Below are 13,155 nucleotides of genomic sequence, written 5' to 3'. Positions count from 1 at the left end.
TTGAATAAAATAATGCAAATAAGGAAATCTTTTTTTTTTTATCCAGACATACTCTCCACAAACTTGTTGTTTCCGTTTGCACATAAATGAGAAAATATTATGCATCTGATCTTATATTTGAAGATCATTTTTCTCGAATATTCATATTGAGTTAGGTTTGGAGATTGTATCACTCGGACAACCTCTAGTAGATACATATGAAAGACCGGAGTATATACAGCACTGAAGGAGCATTCCTTCGTCACCGAAAGCCTTTTAACTTACTTTTTCGTGTGTGGTACAGCGTCCCAATAGTGGCAGAATGCATTCATTTTTATTTCGGTGCTGACACGTTTGATGCGCGGCAGTCAAATTGGTAGCCAAGCAAGGTCAGGCCAGGCCAGGCCAAATAGCGAATAGAACGTCAATACCCAATTCATACGTTTGTCACATTTATTGTATTTCGCTGATATTATAGTCGAAAATAGCTGCAGAGAAGTTAAACGTCCGTGAAGCGCACCTTGAACTCCGTGCCTCGTCACCACGGGAGAAGACCGATCCCTTAGCTGCCTGGAAGACAAGACAGAAGCTTTAAGAACAGACAGCGAAATAAACTAAAGAGAATCATACGGTTGCTTTGTAAAGGTGCTTTGAAAGAATTGATAATGTGGTGGGAAAGAGGGAGGGAGAAATATTTACTGTGAAGGTTCACTCGGCTGCAGGAGGTGCGCGGTTCGAGGCCCACCTCTGGACACCAATCGGTTTAAAAGACGGGCGCAAGCAGCCCCCCGGCCAGGCGTCCGGCAGCTTTCCAGGGGTGCGTTTCTCAGGAGAGGTTCGCACCGACCATTATGCTTGCTGTGCATGGACCAAAAGCACCACACGACTCGACGAAAAGCCTGTCGTAAAGAAAGCGCCAGACTTCTTTTTTCTCTTCGCGCGGTTTAAGCACCCACTAATTATAATAACATTAACAAGTGGATGGGACCGTGGAGGGATGTTAAGAGAAGCGGCGTTGCAATTAACCAAGCCATAAGTGGTACTAAGTGAGGAGAGTGGGAGAAGCATTTATTTATGAATACCCGACACTGGACCTCTTATTCGTTTCTCACCAGTGTCAAGTGGCGTGATTCCATGTGGAAATGGCCACTGATGTTTATGCAATATCGAATAAGCTTGTGAAGAAGCCCCCTATAAAGAAAGTAAGGAAGAAAAAGAATGTGGCAACGATGCTTGAAGTTCAGGGTGGCCGCGTGTGAGCGCCCGTCAATTCTTTGGGAGCCAGTGCAAACAGGTGATTCTTGTCAGTGGCGTCATTTCAACGTCCAAAGAATAACAACTGGCGTATATTGTTGCCCTGTCTCTGTATTGGGACGTGCGAGGTGATCTTAATTCAGGAATCACGGAACAGAAAATAGTTATTAATGCCTAAGCATTCTTTGGTGAGTACTCCAGAAACATATGTCCATTCCGTGAAGCCTTATATTTGCAAAATAAATCCATGACTGCTGAATTTAACACATGTAGTCGTTATAGTAGTGTTATAGTAGACAATTGGTGACCTTCGAAGAAAACAACAACAAAAAACAACTGTTGACGTCGCTGTCGCTGCGTCAAGGTCGTAACACACACACCAAAAAAGAAACTGTCATGTGGCAAAAAAAAAAAAAGGGTTGTGACGGCATTTCGGCTCAGTTGATAGGATATATCTGCAAAATAAATGCATAATTGGTGAAGTTAACACATGTAATCGTGTTAATTGCGTGGTAATAGACGATTGGTAGCGGTGGATACACATGCATAAGCTAGCTAAATAAGTAAGCAAAAGCGAAGTAGCAGCCGAGCCAATGAATGCTTACGCATTAGTAGACAATTCTCAGATTTTCTGCGCCATATTTTGGTTTGTTCGTGCTGCTTCGTCTATGCACAGCCTGTCTGGAGTATGGGAGCGAAGAGAAGCGTGCCAGTAGTTGTATTGGCACATTACATTTCCAAAACCGAAAGAAGCCACCCATACCGTGAGAAGAAGTTTGATAAGCCAGAAACAACACAAAAACGACAGACTGTAGTGACGCCGCCGTAAGCTTCCCGTACCAGGTTGTTGTTGACATCATAGATCTCGATGGAGTGAGCTGAGGCCTAGTTAATTGTTTATCGTTACAGTTGAATTGCATAGTACACTAAAAAAGGCAAATACTTAGCTTGCCAAAGTTTCAAAAGCTTTTACTGAGCCGCAGTGGCCAAAATACGAAAGAGCACTTTAAAATCTCATGTGCTGATACTCGCATTTCGGGGTGAAATTTAAAAAAAATTGAAGCGTGGACCTTCATTTGTGTTTCTTTAATTATGAACATATTACCACAAAATAAACGATAAAAGTGTTTTGAAAGAATGCTCTATCAGTTTAAACGGATTTAGTGTTTATTTTTAAAGAGAGAGAGAGCATTATTTAGGGCTTAACTTGTACCCAAACAGTAATCGTAATATTGTTTGCACGCCTTTCTTTTCTTTAACAGTATGCGTTAGCTCTATATATATAGTTGCGCTAAGTAGATTGAACTTGTGCCGTCAAGTACACTAAATTTTATATTCTGATTCAATGTTTTTTTTTAATTTTCATTAAGTTATTACGCTGCATCATTATACGTGAAACATGAGCTCTGTGTTGTAACTGTTGCCTCAAAACAAAGAGGCAATTATCACGCAACCAGCCAGCAGTTTTATTTTTGTAGCTTTAGTTTTCGTCTTTTTACCTAACCTTTAGTTTTATAACATTGGCTTGCTCTTTAGCAATGTTGTAAAGGTCTAGCAAAAGATGATCGAAGACAAGAATTGACGAAACCTAAGGGTTGTGGACTAATATTGCGATGTTTAACGTCCCCATACACTGCACGGTAGTTTATGAGGAACGCCGTGGCGGATAGCTCCGATATAACTTTTAACTTTAGGGCACTGCAAGCAAGCGTTCTCGCATTCCGCCCACATGGGAATGCGGCCGCCAGGACTGGGAGTCGAACCGGTGACCTCGTTGCTCAACAGCACAACGCCGTAACCACTGAGCTATACCGTGAAGGCTTAAGATGAGACAACAGGTTTATTTACCACATAACTACCTTAATGTACATAAGCGGTGGGTACGTCAGCTGCATAACGGCAGCTTGACTGGTCGCACTTCCCCTTGAATTGGCAGCTACATGGTAAGATAGCCATTACAGATGCGTGTGGCAAGAAAAAAAAAATACAGACAACAAGAATAGTATTATGCAAAAGAATGGGAACATGTTAAAAATATTCAATAGTCTGGCAAAAGAACATGCATTGGGAATGACAGACATCGGCGCTAAGCTGCACAAGAATTCGTTTGTCTAGGCCAACGCAGCTTACCGTTATTCTTGAAAAGAAAACAGAAAAAGGAAACGTATATACGATCAGTATGCGTTCGGCGAGGACTAACGAGTAGCGAAGAAAGTATAACAAAGAAGCTCGAGAACAAACTGAGAACCATGGCACGAGCGATGCAACGAAAAATTCTCTACGTGCAACGCTTAGCGACAGGAATAGGGTGAGCTGGTTTAGAGAGGAAACACGGCACAGGTGATATCCCAGTTGAAATTAAGAGGCAAAAACGGAGTTGGGCTGGCTATATAACCTGTAGAACAGAACATAAGCGGCGTCCTATTCGAGTAAGCGGGCGCCTATAGGGAAGAGACTCAAGGATGGCAGAGTATTAGGTGGTTATGTTAAGAAGACTTGAGCATATAAAATAACGAACACAGGAAAAAAAACGAGGTAGATGGAAAGAGCTCAAGCTATCAACTGGTTTTACTCATTTAGAAGCTACACATGTAGGCAGTGTTCACACTTGACTAAAAAGGAAGGGGGGAGGTGGCAAATCCGATCCGCATCAGTCGTACCTCATAAACAAACTCGAGTCAGTCCAAAACAAAGCAGCCCGCTTCATCACGAAAAATTACTCACGAACTTCTCGCATCACTAACATTAAAATATCTCTAAATCTCCCCTCGCTAGAAAATCAAAGGCTAATAGGACTTCTTTCCCATTTTCACAAGCTATATTATTGCAGGTCGTCTTTCAGCGCATGCCACATCAGGCCCGTCCATCGTATCTTCCCGCGCCTTGATCATCCCTTTAAAGTGCAGCCCGTTCTTGCGCGCACTAACTTCTTGAGTCACTCGCCCGTCTTTCTCGCGATGTATCACTGGAATATGTTACCAAATGAAATCGTATCAGAACTAAGTCATGATGATTTCCTAACTAAACTAAAACCCTATTTTAAAGTACTAACGTAGTATTCTCTCCCTCATTTGTTATAGGCATCACTGTGTTATTGGTCGTTTTTGTTTATTTTACTCTTATTTTACTTTTTTTTCCTCACCATATTTTGATATTCCTTGCGCAAATGGTTTTGTTCTAGGTTAGCACATAGTCACTTGTATTGCATAAAATTTTCTCTGGTTGTGCTTTTCATTGTTTTATGCAGTATCTGCTGGTATGTGTACCTTTTAGCAAGCATTTTTCCTTGTATGAAGTGACCAAGTTACGTTGATTTTGTGTGACACCCATTTTAATTCTATAGGATATCTTTAGCGCTTAGGACGTGTCGTTGTATTGCTCTTACTGTTTTTTTTTAATTTCGTGTCTTTCCGCTTGTGTTCTTTTTATTTTAGCATGCATTATCTGTTTAAATGTATATATTGTATCTATCGCTAATTTATTGTAACACCCGTATATAATGCCCAGTATGGGCCTTTAGGGTACTTGAATAAAAAAAAGCCTGCCTCATCTCAACAAAAGCTGCGCAGAAAATTGTTTTCCGCATAACACAAAGTAACAGAAGTGTCACGGTGAAACGAGATTGGGAATTTTGCGGTCATTGGGTGGGAGTCAGCTTGCGCAAGACACGGGTAAGTGGGAGGGGCTTTCATCCAGAAGTTTAGATAAAATGGGCTGACGATGCGAAATTGCGAAACATTTACATTTCAAGAAGCTCCTGACGGTAAAGTGTTTTCCTGCAAGAAACACGCTCAGTAGCTCTTTTCGCCCTGCGCAATTATACATATAGCGAACAAAATACCTGATGGATGAGCCGGTGGCGCAGAGTGAGCGAGTTTTGATTGCGATGCGTTCTGACTTTGATTTCGCAGTCTTGCTTTTCTTTCCCCATTTTTTGACAGAGCTCCGTGCGTGCAGTTCAATTTGCGATGCTTGAATCCATACTGCGATGTTTAATTGTTCTGTAACCTGAATGGTGCTAGTGTTCTGCGTGGGTCGACGACTAAAAGATATTGTTGCGAGGCGGAGACAAGCACGAACATTGTTTATGTAAGCCGAATGCTGAAGGCATCGGCTGACTCTAGAACGTGGCAGCCGAAGCGCCCCAGCAACAGTAACACTTCTTTGTCGTCATCTCTTGTCTGCACGTCCCGTTCTGCATCGCGACACTACGCCGCCGGGGTTGGAGCGCCGACCCGGCGCAAGCGATTAAGACCCGGCAAAGGCACACACATAGGGCTTTAAACGGGAGATATGAACAACATCGGTTCTTGTCTGTACGGACAACGGGCCTGGCTCTTCGGGAGCAATCTCGTACGTCACATCCGAAAGATGTCGCATGATTCGATGGGGACCTGAGTATCGCGACATAAGTTTTTTTCCGATAGGCCCACACGACGAGATGGTGACCACAGGAGCACGAGAGAGCCAGGTAAATACTGCACGTTCCTATGGCGCGTATCGTAACGGGACTTCTGAGAAGCCTGGGAATCAGTGAGGCGAGCGCGGGCAATCTGACGGGCCTGTGCTGTCATAGAAATCGCATCGCGGCATAAGTGGTGTGTGACTGGGTGGCTTGTGGAAGCACAGTGTCCAGGAGCAAAACGGTATCACGGCCAAACAGTAGATAAAACGGTAAGTAACCCGCAGTGTCATGGCAGGAAGAATTGTACGTGAAGGTGAGGTATGGCAGAGCGACGTACCAGTCCTGGTGGTCTGGAGAAATGCACATAGCTAGCATGTCGGTAAGCGTTGTGTTCAATCGCTCTGTGAGACCGTTAGTCTGTGGATGGTAAGCATTGGCTATTTGATGTTCAGTAGAGCACAGGCGGAGGATATCATCAATGACCTTTGACAAGCACTAACATCCGCGATCCGTGAGGAGCTGACGTGGAGCACCGTGGTGCAGGGTGACGTTGTGTAGGAGGAAATACGCGACGTCAGTGGTACAACTTGTAAGCAGAGCTCCCGTAATAGCGAAGCGCGTGGCGTAATCGATTCCAACCGCAACTCATTTGTTGCCCTTAGTTGAGAAAGGGAAAGGGCCAAGTAGTTCGAGTCCCACGCGAAAGAAAGGCTCAGTGGGAATATCGATGGGTTGTAAAAGGCCAGCTGGAGCCATGGAAGTGGGCTTTCGGCGTTGGCACAGGTCGCAAGCAGTCACATACCGGCGCACAGAGCGGTAGAGGTCGGGCCCGAAGAAACGGTACTGGAGTCGGTCAAAGGTGCGAGTAACACCGAGATGCCCAGCGGTGGGCGCGTCGTGGAGTTGTCGAAGCACGGTGCATTGAAGTTGCCCCGGTACGGCCAGCAGTAGGTCAGCACCATCAAGGCGTAAGTTCCGTTTGTACAGGACTCCGCCGGAAATACAGAAGAGACGGAGGGAAGGACCAGTAGTTGGCGAGCTTAATCCGTCCATGATCGTTCGCAGAACGGGATCTCGGCGCCGTTCCCCATCAATGTTGAGGAAGCGCCTGAAATGGACATAACGTTGGTGTCGGATTCGAGGTATGTGGCTTCCGGTGGGTCAACAGGGTGGCGGGACAAGCAGTCGGCGTCCTGATGTAAATGGCAGGATTTGTACACTACAGAGAAAGTGTACTATTGCAAGCGCAATGCCCAATGCCCAAGACGCCCTGTAAGGTCCTTCAACGAGGAGAGCCAGCAGAGCGCGGGGTGGTCGGTAATTACGCGTAAATGGCGACCAAATAAGTATGGGTGAAACTTCGCTATTGCCCAAACCAGCGCCAGGCGCTCTCGTTCCATGATATAATCGTTAAAGAGCGCCCACCACTCAAGCGTACCCCTCAGCCCTGCTGTAACGGCCGCTGACTTCACGAGACACAGGCTGCGCCGGCACATCATCGCCTGCCAACCGGACAAACGGGTATCCCTGGGACGGACTCCACGGCCTCTTCCACAGCACGGCCTCCCACGAAGGGATACGTCGTTGCTCCTCCGACTGCGGGTTAGCTGCTACTGGCCACCTCGCCAGCCTGTGCCTCCTGCGGTGACCCAGAGACTCTGGAGCACCTTCTGCTGGCCTGCCCTGCTCACCTGCAGCACCGGGGCCGACTTCTGCAGGACTTCTCCCGCCTGGGGCTCCCATGTTTACGACAGGAAGACATCCTCTTCCCCAGTCGTAATCAGCTACCAGCCTTCCTAAGTGTCGTAGAGTAGCTCGACTCCTCGGGGCTCTCGGCGAGACTCTAGGAAATTTATTGAAAGACGAATAGCCTCACGGCTATTCACCACCTCGGGCCTCCTGATCCACCTCAACTTCGCCTTTTGCTGGGCCACCTCCTATGGTCTATCACCAGTCCACTCCTCCGGTCGAAGCCACTGGGCCTTCCCGGCCGGGCTGCTACGCTGCTGCCATGGCGACTCTCTACCTTTATTCCTCCTTCTATCTCCTTCACTCCCATAGCCATCCCCCTGCTGGCGCTGAGCCGTGCTCCCGCAAGGGTTGCAGAAGATAGTGCCAGCCTTTCCTCCTTTCCCCACAAGAACCACCTCTCTCTCTCTCTCTCTCTCTCTCTGGTTGAAAAGCAATTTGCTAAGGAATGGCCAGGAGGCCACACCCCTACAATATCCTCTTCTATAAATGAGAAAACTTAAAATGTGATACGCGCGGGATGCCTAAGGCCTAATTTGCAGTGCCTGGACCCCAATCACCAGTTTGACCACGATCACATTGCTTAGAAGAAGAGCAAAAAAATTATCTTTTTTTTTTTTACTACAACCTTGACTGGATATTTGCAAGTGGAATGAACCTTCAAAGGCGACTAAATTTTTGCCGTGCTGAACACGAATTGCCAAGAAATTTTTTGTCGAATGTCAATTATTCAAATAGATAGGATAACTCACTTTTTTGATGCTCTAGCTATCGTTCCCACCAGCCTTCTTTTCTTTTTTCCCTTTAGTAGGTCTAGTTGCGTAACTGAGAAAGCAAGTCAAGGTTAGCGAATTCTCCATGTTTTGCAAAGATTGGAGCAACCAAAAGTAACAAACAAATACGCTGCGCCAAGGAAACACACATGGCGTGAAGCTCGTATGCAGATATCCGCTGCATGTGGGACTGAACACGAGCCCTGTCAGGGCTCTTGAACGTCGGCGGCGCCGGGTCAAGGACACATGGCGCGACGCCGCTGTCTGGGACATCTGCGAGGGAAATGGGCTGCAGCTGATCATTCGGCCAGCTCGCGCCCAAAAGAAAACGTGCAGGAAAAACGCGCATCTTAAGTGGCATCGCGCACGCGGAGGTGTGTCGTCACCGCCGCGGGCACCGAACGGCATCTTGTAAACCGCGACGATCACTTCGGACGAAGCAAATAGGCAGAAAAACTGCTCGCAGCAAAACGCCCTAAATGACACTGGTTAACGTTTAGCTGGTGATACCTTGCGAAGTGCCCTGTGCGCAGAAATGCGAGTCGCGGGAAAGAAACGCGAAAAAAAAAAAAGGAGGGGCGGGCATGAAGCTGCCCTGAGACATCGAGAAAATCGGGCATATTAGAGAGTTTTAGATTCGGAGGACGCAAGCGTTGGGGCCCACTAGTGCTTGGGGCCATGGTGATGCGCATGCGCGGGAACCTACGTAAGGGCCTGCGCAAGCGCAATACCATGGCCTCAAGCGCTAGCGCGCCCCAACGCTTGCGTCCCCCTTACCGAAAACTCTCTATTAACGCGATAGTGTTAAGAGCCCAGTGTCGCAGAACGTCCGGTGTCGGTGTCAGCGCACCCCCCCTCTCCCCCCCCCCCAGCGTCGGCGCTGACATTATAAATACTGCGCCATTTCGGTAGCCACTATTTTCAACAGGATGCGGAAGTCAGATATATTAATTATTATTCTTGTTATTATTAGATATTGAAACATACATTCAATGGATAGAGAAGGAAAGACTGAAAATATAAAAGCTTGGGGACCCGCTTCATGCAGATGGCTGAAGGAGTGACTTATGAGATATGCGTTGCCCATAAGCCAACGCTCACATATAGTCGGGTTGGTTTTTCATTTATTAGCACTTAGTGCTTTTCGTCGATATTTCTGTCCCAGGGCATTTTCAAAGTAGATAGTGCTCATTCGTTGCAGATGCTGGATCGGAACGCTTTGGATCTTTGGATACGTCTTGGCATGGAGGGCCTTCGATTCAAGTGAAAGCGGGTGTAGGGTCGCCCTATTCCGAAGTCCCCGGCGAGAGTCTTCCGCCAACCGAAAAACATTTCAAGCACATCATGTATATTCGCACGTCACGCACCATGTTCTTTTAACACAAGCAACGTGGGCTTCGCCATTTACTGTCATGCGCAACGCAACTATAGAATTCACTATTATCTATCCCTAAACTTTCTTGCCTTATTCTCTATCCACTAACATCGCTATGAACCAATAACGTGATAGCATACATGTCGCCATTCACTCTCTTTCTAAACCTGCCAGCACTATTCCCCGAATAAAAAGAAAAGAAAAGGGTCTTCTTCGGGCCCCAGTATGTTCTCACTCATATGCTTTTTCTAACCTTCAGGTAATTATTCGTACACCCGATTTTGTCCATCGTTTCGTGGATGACTGCGTGTTCGTCACCACAATAATAACTATTAAGATAATCTACGACTTCAAAACGACTGACTTAATGAGAACAAGTGCTCGCGGTGAGTAATGGAGTTTGACGTATAAAATTGTAAATTCATGCATGCAATATCGCGAACGCACTAACGGCTACTAGCCATACTCGTTATACCATCTCTATTTCTTACTTTTAAGTTATTTAACAGATTTGGTTTTAAATATCGCATGGAGCATAGAACGCAATTTGACCTGTTCAGGTCAATTACGTGAAGAGGCGGACATTACTTGAACAAAAAATCTCCATGTCCAGGTAGCTAATTAAGAAGATTCACTAAATAACTTTTTCAATTGTTCACTTGAGGGGGCATGTTGAAACTGCGAAAATGAATCCGAGCAGTCATGAAGTCATGCCTGCTTAACACAAAATCCCAAATTCTAGCCCCACTTTCGATATATCCATCCTCAAATATTTATTTAAAATAATGCATTGGAGTTCCAGTTATTATCGTCCCGAACTGCTAGAGGGAAGCTTTTGGCATAACAGTTAAAAGGAACGCCAGTTTATTTCGTATAGCAGCTTTTAAAGACGGATATTTAAGAAATCAGATATGACTTCACTACTTCTGGCTGTTGTATACAAGATGTCGATATTCAACGCGGAAGAATACCTTGGCACCCGTGGGGTTCCTATGACGAGCATATTAGCCTGGTCGTAATACTTATCACAGTTTGTAGAGGATGCTTGAATATTACTCGACGTCGCCAGAAGAAATCTATCATTGTTCCCTCCCCTTTCTTATAAATGAGTGTTCAAACATGCATACAAACAAAACTTTAATTTTGAACACGAACCAGATCTTTCTTTCTTTTTTTACCTTTCGAAGCAATCTAAACTTGCGCAGCCTGATTAATTTATTCTGTTTTTTTAGCGTCTGCTAAGCACCCCGTTAGTAAAATTATATCCTCCTTCAGTCTATAGGTCTATAGAATAGGTCAACTATACATCTATTAAAAAAAATACCCTAATTAGGCAAGTTCTGTACATTGTTGGTCGGCTTTCCGAAAATTGCTGTATTTTGAACATGGAAATGTGAGACGTCTTTGTTAAGTGTCTTTGTTGAACTATCCAAAGGAAGAGATGATCGGAGAAAAAAAGAAACGTGCATAATTAAAGCTGGCATTGGCGCCTCGACCTATGGCGCGTTCTAAACCCCTTCGCTGTACGAGAACCTTTAATGCGGGAGTAAACAGCCCTGCATCATACAAACGCACCAGAGGAAGCGAACGGTGGATGAGCTGTCCGCTACATTTTCGTTTAAACAAAAACGCAGGCACAAACAAGCACATAAGGACGCACGCTCTGCGGTATACGGCCCACGCAGGAGATGAAGGGGCGAAGAAACCAAGGATCTCAGGCGGCCGAATTTTTTATTTCATTAATTGAGTTGCAAATTGAATTGAATTATATTGGAGCAACAGTTAAATCATCGCTTTTTATTTATCTTCCTCTCTCACACACACCACGTTTTGGTTGATGTTCTCTTGCCTCTGCGTGACCACTGGTGCAACCAGCGATGGGAGCACGGGGTATGCGCGCTTCCGCCTGCCACATCTTTTTTTACATTATGGTGTTTTACGTGCCAAAACCACTTTCTGACTATGAGGCACGCCGTGGTGGAGGACTCCGGAAATTTCGGCCGCCTGGGGTTCTTTAACGTGCACCTAAATCTAAGTACACGGGTGTTTTCGCATTTCGCCCCCATCGAAATGCGGCCGCCGTGGCCGGGATTCGATCCCGCGACCTCGTGCTCAGCAGCCCAAAACCATAGCCACTGAGCAACCACGGCGGGTACTGCCTGCCACATCTTAAACACCGCGAGAGTCTTCCCCGCTTCTATACGAACGAGCGCCAGCGCTAACAGCGAAGAAGAGAGAGGCAGACCATACAGTGTCCAGACCTCAACATTCTTTTTTCCGCCGGTTTGAAGGGACACTAAAGCGAAACAATAAATCAGTTTGGAGAAATGAAGCGTTGTTTGAGAACCCTGCCGGCACTCATTTAAAAAAAAGTAGTTTGATTATTAGATGAGAAAATGAAGGTCCAAGTATCAGTATTTCAATTTCGCGCCGAAACCCCAGAGCCGGTACATCAGTGTGACGTCAGGGATTTCAAAGTATGTTTTCGCATTTTGGCCGCGTTGGGCGAATAATGGTTCCCGGAACTTGCCGTGTTTAATATTTGGTTCCTTTAGAACACAATGTACTCAATCTGTACCGCTATATATAATTAGTAGGCCCTAGAAGATGCCATCGAAATTCAAGACGTCACAGCCCCCAGGTGCGGGAACATAAGTAGGCGTCGCCACCCGTATTTCGTTCTTGCGCTTTTTCTGGCTTACCAAACGTCTTATCGTTGTAAGAGTGGTGTTTTTGGTGTTGTAGAACGGTAATTTACTGATGCAGAAGAAATCATCTTTCCCTTTAGTGTTATCAGCGTAAACGAAGACTCCGCCAAAACGTTCGTTTCCGTCACTTGAATAATCGCTCGCTTCCGACTCATTCAAGTTTTCACATTAGTCGACGTTTCCAGAACAAGACTTCGCAGTGACCCCAGCCCCCTTCCTGGCGCGCTATTCCTAGCATCAAAACGAACGGTGGCTGTTGTGTCAAGGAAGGCGTTGCTGCTGCCTGCAAGCACGTCTCGGGATGCCGCACATTTCATAAGCACCCGTAAACTTGGGCACCCTGCCACACTACCGCATTCACAACAAACGGACAAAAGCACGCTTGTTGCTTTCCAGCGTCGTAGCGCACGGAGGCCACAACATACCGCGGCGCTGCATGGCACGTGCACTGCAGGTATAGCAAAGTATTTGCAAGCCGGAAGTGCACACTGACCTTCGGTTTTAACTCATTTGCCAAGCGTGTTCAACCGACTGATGTTTTGCGACACTTTTCGGTTAGACACGAAAAACCGCGGCAGGCTGGTCACTATCCTGTATACGTGACGCACTCGTCCTTCCCGCCACGTAGTCATCCTATTACCTATGATCACGTGAATCTATTTCAACTTATAGATGATACTCAACGCCTTTAACGAGTTATGCTGGCCAACGGTCATCGCACTTTCGAATTAAACACCTAAATATATCGTCGTTGAAAGTGACCCTTTAAGTTTAGACAGTTATTAACCAGCACATTACGGATATTGCCGAAGGCTAATGCTATTTCCTTCCTATTTACTGATCATTAGTTCTCCCTTATGTTTGGCGGATTCTATTCTCTCCCCAGATGTTTTCCAAATGCATACTGTTTTC

The 13,155-nt window shown here is 45.9% G+C and overlaps 1 long non-coding RNA gene across 1 annotated transcript in view; it reads right to left on the bottom strand.

Annotated features, from left to right (window-relative positions):
- Positions 1 to 472: 472 nt before the first annotated feature.
- Positions 473 to 13,155, bottom strand: part of LOC139056156 (uncharacterized) — a 191,227-nt gene continuing 178,544 nt past the window's right edge. The window contains exons 4-5 of the long non-coding RNA XR_011512191.1: positions 679 to 878; positions 473 to 549 (exon numbers count right to left, since the gene is read on the bottom strand). This is a non-coding gene — a long non-coding RNA (uncharacterized lncRNA). The remainder of the gene's footprint in view (positions 550 to 678; positions 879 to 13,155) is intronic.

Source organism: Dermacentor albipictus, chromosome 1 (genome assembly GCF_038994185.2).
Source record: "Dermacentor albipictus isolate Rhodes 1998 colony chromosome 1, USDA_Dalb.pri_finalv2, whole genome shotgun sequence".
Lineage (NCBI taxonomy): Eukaryota > Metazoa > Arthropoda > Arachnida > Ixodida > Ixodidae > Dermacentor > Dermacentor albipictus.
The sequence above is the reverse complement of the archived record's forward strand: the minus strand, read 5'-3'. Positions and strand labels throughout refer to the sequence as shown.